Here is a 10745-nt window from a genome sequence, read left to right as displayed (position 1 = left end):
TCCCACCGCCGGCAGCCATTGCTCTGTGGGGATAGCCCTCTCCCCACCCATGGCATAAGAACATATATACGAACGGCTGTACTGGGTCAGACCAAAGGTCCATCCAGCCCAGTATCCTGTCTACCGACAGTGGCCAATGCCAGGTGCCCCAGAGGGAGTGAACCTAACAGGCAATGATCAAGTGATCTCTCTCCTGCCGTCCATCTCCACCCTCTGACAAACAGAGGCTAGGGACTAGGGTGACCAGACAGGAAATGTGAAAAATCAGGCCGGGGGTGGGGGCTAATAGGAGCCTATATAAGAAAAAGACCTGAAAATCGGGACATCTGGTCACCCTACTAGGGACACCATTCCTTACCCATCCTGGCTAATAGCCATTAATGGACTTAACCTCCATGAATTTATCCAGTTCTCTTTTAAACCCTGTTATAGTCCTAGCCTTCACAACCTCCTCAGGCAAGGAGTTCCACAGGTTGACTGTGCGCTGCGTGAAGAAGAACTTCCTTGTATTTGTTTTAAACCTGCTGCCTATTAATTTCATTTGGTGACCCCTAGTTCTTGTATTATGGGAATAAGTAAATAACTTTTCCTTATTCACTTTCTCCACATCATTCATGATTTTATATACCTCTATCATATCCCACCTTAGTCTCCTCTTTTCCATTGCTCTGTGGGGATAGCCCTCTCCCTACCCCCGGCAGCCATTGCTTTGTGGGGATAGCCCTCTCGCCACCCCTGAAAGCCATTGCTTTGTGGGGATAGCCCTCTCGCCACCCCCAACAGCCATTGCTTTGTGGGGATAGCCCTCTCGCCACCCCCGGCAGCCATTGCGCGGAAACACTGATCTGCAAATGGATGAGTTGTTTCACAGGTGCCGCAGGCTGCCAGTAGCTTCTTGCCCTGAGGCCAGAGCTGGTGCAAGAGAAAAACGAGCAATGCATAGGTGAGATGGTGGGTTTTGCCACCAGCTCTGCGAAGAGGTCGGGTTTCATTAATGGCTGTAGCTTCAGAGCCAGCCCCCCAGATCCCAAATCGCCGCTGGCAATAGACAGAGACTGCAGTGATCATGTGAGGTGCAGGGGGTGGGGCATTTTCAGGCCTAGCTGAGGAGAGCAGAGAGGAGCTGGGCAGTTTCTGAGTTTATTATTTTAAAAGAGACAATTCCTGAGGCGGGAAAGTCAGGAGAGCGAGGATGGCAGCAGCTCACCCGGAACAGACCTGCCTGGGCCCCAGCAGCCTCCTCCCCAACACCAGCGAGACAGAAGCAGTGTTGGTGGCTCTGGTTGGGCTGCTGAGATGAGGGGAGAGGGGCCCCATTAGCATTAAATTAGGTTCACTGCAGGGAAAACGTTGCCCTCACCCCAACGCATGTGATTATTTCAATCATATACAAAAATATGGCTCTGCCGGCTGGCTGCTGAGTGGGGGGCGCTGCCTTACCCTCTCTTAACCTCTGGGATTGGGGAACAGCCATATTATCCCTATTCATCCTCCCACCCACTCTCCTGCTGCCACACAATTCACGCCCCTCCCCCCGTGGTCCCCAAGTCTCCTGTCACACCTGCCCCCACTTTTTCACTCCATTTTCCCCTCAGACTCTCCTTGGCTTCCCCCTTCTGCCCCCCACGCTTCCCTGTCCAGATTTTAAACCAGAGCGCCCAGAGCAGGGGTGGCCAACCTGAGCCAAAGAGCCACAGTAATACGTCAGCAGCCCCCCATCAGCTCCCTCCCCACACCCAGCACCTCCTGCCCACCGGCAGCCCCGTGGATCAGCGCCACCCCCTCCCTCCCCGCACCTCCCGATCAGCTGTTCCGTGGCATGCAGGAGGCTCTGGGGGGGGAGGAGCGAGGGCATGGCAGGCTCAGGGGAGGGGGCGGGAAAGGGTGGAATGGGGCCAGGGCCTGTGGCAGAGCCAGGGATTGAGCAGTGCCCAAATAAATTTGTTAGTCTCTAAGGTGCCACAAGGACGCCTCGTTTTTGCTGATACAGACTAACACGGCTACCCCTCTGAAACATGAGATGATGAGTAGCTTTAAAAATACCCAGCTCATTCTCCAACCTCACAATGAACGTGAGCAGCTTGGGGCACAAAGGAGCTGGGTAAATTCAAGTTCTCTGCAGCGGTCTTCATTCCCCAGCAATAGTTCTTGTTGCCCCTCATGCTCAAGATTGACTAAACTTTTCACTCCAGCCCACTGTGCATAGGGCCCTGTTGTGAGATGTTCCTTTCAGGACTCCAGTCCCTGGTCTGTATGGAGCCGGTCCTGCCTGGAAACAAAATCCTGAGAGGGCAGAACTTGGAGGGAGGGGATGGCTTTTCTGCAGCCCAAACCTCCTGCTGTTGATCCCCCCCACAGCAGAGTCAATGCAATGTTTTCTAAAGCACTCAGGTACCCAAGACATTTAGTTCCTCCCCCCTCCTTCTTCTTCTGCAGGTGGGGAAGGGATAGCTGGAGGGAGGGGACACTGCTCCAGTGGGGCATTTTCAGGGAGATGCTGATGGGTGTGCCAGTGAGGAGAGGAGTCGGTGTGAAAACTTGCTGGGGCCTGTTTGAAATGGAGCCTGATGTTAGGTACAGGTCATTGTGGGTTGGGAGGTGGAATTCCCTGAGCTTTGAAACAGGAAACCTGGAGTAGAAAGAGAGAGCCTGAGACATGAGGCCTGGTGGTATAAGAGGCCCGGTATGAGGCCTGAACTAATGTAGTGGTCAAGCTTTGCTAATATAAAGCAAAGTTAGCAAAAGTCAGGCTGTAAGCAGAAGTCAAGCTCTGCCTGTGTAACCTGGCAAGAACAGAGCAGGTATTGCAAAAACACACACATTCCTAAGAAGTGCTAGGCACAGGATACTCATGTCAAACATTCCAGAGAGGTGGTACCAGAACACCCCGATACCAAGTATGGTAAAAACACACTCCCCAAAGATGATGCTAGGACACACCCCGTCAGAGGGCCAATACGTAACTTGTTTGTATCAGTGTATAAAGAGGGGTCTCAGAGGGAGTGGCTTTGGCTGGCCTAGGGGGGAACAGAAAGTCTCGCTGTTCACTGAGCTGGTCCATTGTCACAGGCATTCATGTGTTAGTGTACCTGTAACCACTGAGCTGGAGCATTAGCATGGTGCTTCATCGACAACAAACCTGGCAGGGTACCTTCACTACAAACCAAGTCTTGTGGTCTTATTGTGCAGTTTGATTGAGGTTTGCTTTGACGGCTATCTGTGCAGAGCTGGGACAGCACACAGAAAGAGCACACACACGCAGCCAACTACTGACTACACCCTCCAAAGGACCCAGGGACCGTTACCTGAGATCCAGTGCTTCATTCTGTGGGAGCAGTGACTTCTGGATGTGTCTCCAGCCTTAGGAGGATGAATAACAGTGTCACCAGGAAGCATCTGACCATGTCCCTCAGCTCTGCCAAGGCCAAAAGGTAGGCTTGGAGAGGAAGCCAAAGGAATGAAACTGCAGGGAGGAATTCTGTTAGTGCAAAAAGCATTTTTGGTGCCATCGAATTACAGTAATAATGAGGGGAGAGAAACTGAGCTGTGCAGGGACACGAGGGGAGTCTGGGTTTGGAATAAGGGACACCCTGGGAAGGAGGGGTCAATAGGGAGATAGAATCATAGAATATCAGGGTTGGAAGGGACCTCAGGAGGTCATCTAGTCCAACCCCCTGCTCCAAGAAGGACCAATTCCCAACTAAATAATCCCAGCCAGGGCTTTGTCAAGCCTGACCTTAAAAACCTCTAAGGAAGGAGATTCCACCACCTCCCTAGGTAACCCATTCCGGTGCTTCACCACCCTCCTAGTGAAAAAGGTTTTCCTAATATCCAACCTAAACCTCCCCCGCTGCAACTTGAGACCATTACTCCTTGTTCTGTCATCAGGTACCACTGAGAACAGTCTAGATCCATCCTCTTTGGAACCCCCTTTCAGGTAGTTGAAAGCAGCTATCAAATCCCCCCTCATTCTTCTCTTCTGCAGACTAAACAATCCCAGTTCCCTCAGCCTCTCCTCATAAGTCATGTGCTCCAGCCCCCAATCATTTTTGTTGCCCTCCGTTGGACTCTTTCCAATTTTTCCACATCCTTCTTGTAGTGTGGGGAAACAGAGATGACTCTGACCTGTGATTTAAGTGAAGTACTGTATTCCTTTCAATAAGGAGCACAAGATAAGGGAGAACAGACTTGAAGTGTCATCCCAGCACATCTGAAATGCAGTTTATGGTGAATCCTGCAAGCATCAAGCTGACTATGTGGGGAAAAGGCACAAACCATTTTGGGTATGTCGGCACTGCAGTATGGACATGGACTGTGACAGACGTTTAAGCCCGACTCCCCAGACTTCCACACGCAATGCTTGCGGACATGCACCTGCCCCTCTTCAGAATATGGGTTCACTGGCTCACCCAGGGTTATGGGTATGAGCCTGCTTTCCGCTGTAGCACATGACCAGGCGACTTTGCAGTGAGGCTGTAGCTAAAGCTTTTGTTGTCAGGTTCATGTTCAGATTGCCTGACAATGCCATCCCACAATTCCTTGGGCCTGTGCATTCCAGCCCTTCTACCTCCCATGAACCGGAAACAACGTCTTGGTTCAAATACAGCCCCCTTGGTATTTAACCCTTCATTTCCCATTTACTGCATGATTTTACAAACAGCTATGCCTGGCTTGTGGAAAAAGCAGAGAAGATGCCCACCGCCCAGCACACTGCTAGCTGGCCAGAAGAACACACCAGGGTTCTGGTCTACATGTGGTGTGAGGACAACAAGATCCATGGCTTTAACAGGAGCTCCAAAAACCTGCATTTATATGAAAATATCACCAAGAGGCTGGTAGAGTTGGGGCTCCATTGGGCACAGTGTCCAGTGCAGGGGGAGGATCAAATACCGCAAGACCTCCCACCTCAAAGCAAAGGATGGAACTCCCCGCGATTTTCCACTCAACATTAAGCTATTCCAACGCAGAAGAAAAATAAGAAGAGCCACAGGAGGCCAATGTGGCTGCACAAGGAGCTTTTTAGCTCTTTCAAAACCAAAAGAGATACATACAGGAAATGAAAGAGGGTGCACGTCACCAAGGAATTATATATGGGAATAGCATGAGCATGTAGGGAAAAATCAGGAAGGCCACGGCAAAGAATGAGTTACAGCTGGCAAGAAATGTTAGAGACAACAAGAAGGCGTTCTACCAATACGTCAGACAAAAAAGAAAGATCAGAGATGCTGTGGGTCTGCTGCTCAATGAAGGTGAGCTGGTAACATTTATGAATATGTTGAATAGAACTGGTCCCAGAACAGACCCCTGGGGGACACCACTATTTACCTCTCTCCATTCTGAAAACTGACCATTTATACCTACCCTTTGTTTCCTATCTTTTAACCAGTCACTGACCTAAGAGAGGACCTTTCCTCTTATCCCATGACTGCTTACTTTGCTTAAGAGGCTTTGGTGAGAGACCTCGTCAAAGGTTTTCTGAAAGTCCAACTACACTATATCCACTGGATCCTCCTGGGACTATATAGAACATGGTTGCAACCAAGGTCCTGTAGTGGCACCAAATCTTGTATAAAGGGGGGGGGTCAAATGAGGTGTCTCAGACAAGGTTATGGTTTGCTGGTTATGATTATGCTGTCTATATGTGTGTATCAATTTTGTAGTTGAAGTTATGAATATTGGCTCTATACTGTCTGTATTTCAAACTTATGCTATGCTTCTGGGTAACACCCAGACAAGCTGGTGTTAGCTCTGCCTAGCCTGCTTGTTGGCCCATTAAGGACCATCAGCTATACAATGAACCCATTGAGAGAAGGCAAATATGCCTTGAGACTCAGCAAAGTATGCAAGGACTGGCCCATGTGACTCCAGACACCATTTTGCTGTAATTTTCCACAGTAAGAACAAAGAGGTGTTCTTACACCTGGAAAAGACTATATAAGGCTGATGCCTCATCTCCATTTTGTCTTCAATCCTGCTTCTTACCTCTGGAGGGACTTTGCTACAAACTGAAGCTCCGAACAAAGGACTGAGGACCCATCCCAGCTGGGGATGTTCCAGAGACTTGATTTGAACCTGCAGTTTATTCTATCGCTGCTGCAAGCCTGAACCAAGAACTTTGCCATTACTATATGTAATTGATTCCATTTAACCAATTCTAACTCTAATCTCTATCTTTTTCCTTTTATGAATAAACCTTTAGATTTTAGGTTCTAAAGGATTGGCAACAGCGTGATTTGTGGGTAAGATCTGATTTGTATATTGACCTGGGTCTGGGGCTTGGTCCTTTGGGATCAGAAGAACCTTTTTCCTTTTATTGGGGTATTGGTTTTCATAACCCTTTGTCCCCATAACGGGTGGCACTGGTGGTGATACTGGGAAACTGGAGTGTCTTAGGGAATTGCTTGTGTGACTTGTGGTTAGCCAGTGGGGTGAGACCAAAGTCCTCTTAGTCTGGCTGGTTTGGTTTGCCTTAGAGGTGGAAAAAACCCAGCCTTGGGCTGTAACTGCCCTGTTTTAAGCGATTTGTCTTGAATTGGCACTCTCAGTTGGGTCCCGCCAGAACCGCATTGTTACACTTCCTTGTCCACATACTTGTTGACCCCTTCAAAGAATTCTAGTAGATTAGTGGGGCATGATTTCCCTTTAGAAAAACCATGTTGAGTCTTCCCCAACAAATCATGCTCATCTATGTGTCTGATAATTCTGTTCTTTACCCATCCGCGTAATCTGAATACAGGCTGCGAGACATTTTGCTGACGTTTATTGTCTGCAGGCACGCCCCCTTTCCCCCCGCAGCTCCCAGTGGCCACGGTTCTCCATCCCCACCACTGTGGCACGCTGTGAGAACGTGCCAGACACCTCTCCAGGGACAAAGGCTGGCGACCCTCAGCCTGCCGAGGGGAGGGCGATTTCCCCGGGCCGGGGATCTGCTTCCTTCGCACTGCGCTATTCAGTGCTGCTGACCCCAAGCATTCACACACCGCGAGCCAGGACCCCAAATCACAGGATCTCTTACAAGTCCCCAGATTTGAAAAGCACAATACATCATTTCTTCATCTCTGGTGCATGCTCTTGTATCCGGACACAGATACCACTCCCGTCACCCCCGGCCCATCCAGAGACGTTGCATTATAAATGCATCTACCCCATGGCTGCATGTCCCTGCCTATCCATCTGCCTAAGGATTTCTACAGCCCCATCACCATCAGCGCTAAACGCCTCCCAGATGCATTTGATCTGCGGTGTGAGGCCGCATTCGTTTTAATCCAGCCCTTGCAGTGATTGCAGCTTAGGGGCAGGTCCCATAGACCAGGGTTTCTCAACCCAGGGGGCGGGACCCAAAATTGGGTCCCCAGAATGGTTCAAGGGGTCACTCGGCAGCTCCTGCTGCTCCTGTCCCACGGGGCTGGCTGGGCTCGCCTCCCTGCTCCAGGCACTGCAACCCCTGGGTCCCAGCGCCACTCAGGCTTGGCCCGGCCGTCATGAGTCCGGGCAGGCCAAGTCTCAGCGAGTGGCTCTGCAGCCCCAGGAGCCAGGTCACAGCTCCACTCACACAGATTTGGTCCAGTCAGGGGAGCGGGGTCAAACCTGAGCCATGCTGCACCCTGGAGGTTGCACCCAAGCCCAGCCAGCCCCTCAGCACAGGAGCTGCAGAGGCCAGCACTGTGGGGTGAGTGCCAGGCAGGACCCAATGCCCCTGGGCGCAGGATCCAACCGAAACCTCCTCAGGGCCTCCACCCACAGACTAGTTACTGGGTTCTGAAAGGCCATAAACCTTTACAGATGGGTCCACAAAGGCTGAGACCCACTGCTGGAGACTGTTCTGCATGGACCCTCCTGGCCAGACTGCGGCATCCCCAGCTCTGGTCTCATGGCGGACAGGATCAAGGTGCACGGTGCTGAGCGCCCCTGGGGGTGCAGGGCAGCACACGCAGCAGAAGCAGCCTGGGCCCTCCCAAGCGTCAGCCCGCAGCGTGCCCAGCGTGGGGGAAAGGGGTGGGGCCAGGGCTGCTAGATTATAGACGCACCGTGGTGCACAGACCCCCTGGCTCGCCTTTCACACCCTGCTCCCAGCAGCGACTTTGTGCGGAGACGGACGGGGCAGGTTACAGCGCAGGTGGGGTTGTGTCGCAGCACCACCTACTGGCGCTTCTGCTGAACTGCAGTGGATTCCAGGAGCAGGTGCTACCACGTCTCTCCTTGATCAGGTATTTGCAGTGGGAGAGAGCTGCAAAACCTGGGGCACCGGGGTGTGTGATATGCAACCCCCCTCGCCCCCCATCTCCTAAGCCAGGATGGGGCTACTCCTCCTGGTCCTGCTGTGAGATGCGCTTGCTACCAAGGTTTGTCCTTTGTGCATGTGGCTAGCGCAGCCCAGCTCCAGTGAAATGGCACGGGAGGGTCCAGAGGCCAAAACCAGCGGGGAGGGGGCAGGAGGCTGGACATGCCTGAGAGCTGGAGCAAGCTGGCCCGACTTGGGTGACTCTGGAAGGGCATCTCCCACGGTGAGTGGACGCCTCCTGCTGGCGGCCGGGGCAGAGCACAGCTCTTGGGCAGCAGCTTTGCCAGAGGCCCAGGCGAGGGGGTTTCTCCAAAGCGTTTTGTGCAGAAGAGAAATTCGATGGCCGCACGAAAGGCAGGTGTGAGTCTGTCCCCAACCAGGAGGCGTCTGTCTGGGGACCAGGGAGAGCCCGGAGCTGTTCCTGAGCGAAGTTTGGAGCCATGCCACCGCTGGCAATTGCACTGCCGATACCCCGCCCCCACCCTCTCATCCGACACCTCCTGATCCCCGATGGGCTCGAGCGGGGCAGGTTCCCCACCCCAATCCCAGGGGAGCTGCTCCAGCTGAGCTGGGAGGGGGAAACTTGGCCCATTCTCCTGCTGAAGCTGTTCCCCTCTGGTTAGACACTGAACTGGCCCCTGGGCCAGAGAGAGCGTGAGAATGGCTCTACAGATCGGGACGGGGGAGACCCCGGGACCAGTCCCCGGCTCTCATTGTTTATCCCCAGTGGGGCAGCATCCATAGGAGAGCCTGAGGGAGTCACACGCACATCACAACATCCCATAGCTCGGTGCTGGCAGGCATGCGCGTGGGAGACCCCTACTCCAATCCCTGCCCCCTCAGGCGGGGGTGGGGGGTGGGGTTAGAATATAGATATTCAGGCTGCCTGCAGAGGCCTAGACTTTAAGAACTGAGGTGTATTTTTATCACTTAGCTAGTGACAGGGGTATAAAACAAAGAATCAAATTCACAGTCCGCCTGTGTCTGGGCCTTGTCTCACTAGGAGAGTCTGAGCCCTGTTCTTAGGCTAAGGCCTTTGGCTAAGCAGCGGGGCGGCCATAAGCTGGGAAGCGAACGGTCACATCCTCACCTCCCAAACCCGTCACACTGAAATAAGGTGCTCTGGGGCTCTTAGGAAGATGATCCTGTCCTGATAGTGCCCATCACCACCAGAGACAGAAACAGCTCTTAAGATGGTTCCAGAAAACTTAGTTCAATAGCATCCTGGCTGGCAAGAAATCACTTCTCAATGAGTGTGGTTGTGAAACCCCCATTTCTGTATTGTTTTCTCTTTATGGCCCCCACTTTTCTATTGTTAATCTGTCTGGTGCTCTAATTGTTTCTGTCTGCTGTATAATTAAGTTTGCTAGGTGTAAGTTAATTAGGGTAGTGGGATATAATTGGTTAGAGAATTATGTTACAGTCTGTTAGGATTGGTTAGTTAAATTTCAGTAAAATGATTCGTTAAGGTATAGCTGAGAATATTACTATATAAACTGGAGTCAAATAGGAAGTGGAGGGAAGGGAAATTGTAATCAGGTTTGCTATGGGGAACAGAGAATAGGAAATGGGAAACAGGCAAGGCTCTGCGGGGTCGGAGCCGGGGAGGGGGATGCGGGGCGAACGCTCTGCAGGGTCGGAGCCAGGGAGGGGGGCATGGGGCGAACGCTTTGCGGGGTTGGAGCCGGGGAGGGGGGCGCAGGGCGAATGCTCTGCGGGGTCAGAGCCGGGGAGGGGGGCGCAGGGCGAATGCTCTGCGGGGTTGGAGCCCGGGAGGGGGACGAATGCTGTGTGGGGTCGGAGCCGGGGAGGGGGGCACGGGGCGAACGATCTGCGGGGTCGAAGCCCGGGAGGGGGGCGCGGGGCAAACGCTCTGTGGGGTCAGAGCCGGGGAGGGGAGGCGCGGCCGAATGCTCTGCGGGCTCGGAGCTGAGAAGGGAACACTGGGGAACAGACTCTATTGGCGTACAGAGATAAGCCCGACTGGTGTGAAGGACTTCGAAATATCCTTGTTTGGAAACTAACCCCAATAAACATCGGACTGTCTGCACTTCGGACTTCTGGTCCTACGCTGCTTGCTGTGTGCGTGACAAGAACCGGGGACGTGGGAGGGGGAAGGGACAGCCCTCTGTGACGTTATGAGTATAATATAATATCTCATTGAAAGATGACAGGGCCAGAAAGAGTTAATTAACTCACAGACTGACCTGACCCATGGCTGAACTTTAGAGACTGGTTAGGAAAATATGTAAATGAATAGAGCTTTGAAATGCAAGTCTGCATTGTTAGAGGTAGAAGGGGAGATGTTTGCTCAGGGCTTGTGATGTAAGCAAACAAGTCTTGTCTATTAGTATAGCTTTGATTCAAAGATCAAAAAAGGAGTATCAGTATTTAGGAAGACACTTGAGGGAAATAGTATTATTGTCTCTATGTCTCTTTGAAGGTTGTGGTAACCTGTATCTGA

The sequence above is a fragment of the Terrapene carolina genome, unplaced genomic scaffold (assembly GCF_002925995.2).
Source record: "Terrapene carolina triunguis isolate 2854851 unplaced genomic scaffold, T_m_triunguis-2.0 Scaffold511, whole genome shotgun sequence".
In the NCBI taxonomy this organism is placed as follows: Eukaryota; Metazoa; Chordata; order Testudines; family Emydidae; genus Terrapene; species Terrapene triunguis.
This window is presented reverse-complemented; position numbering follows the sequence as displayed.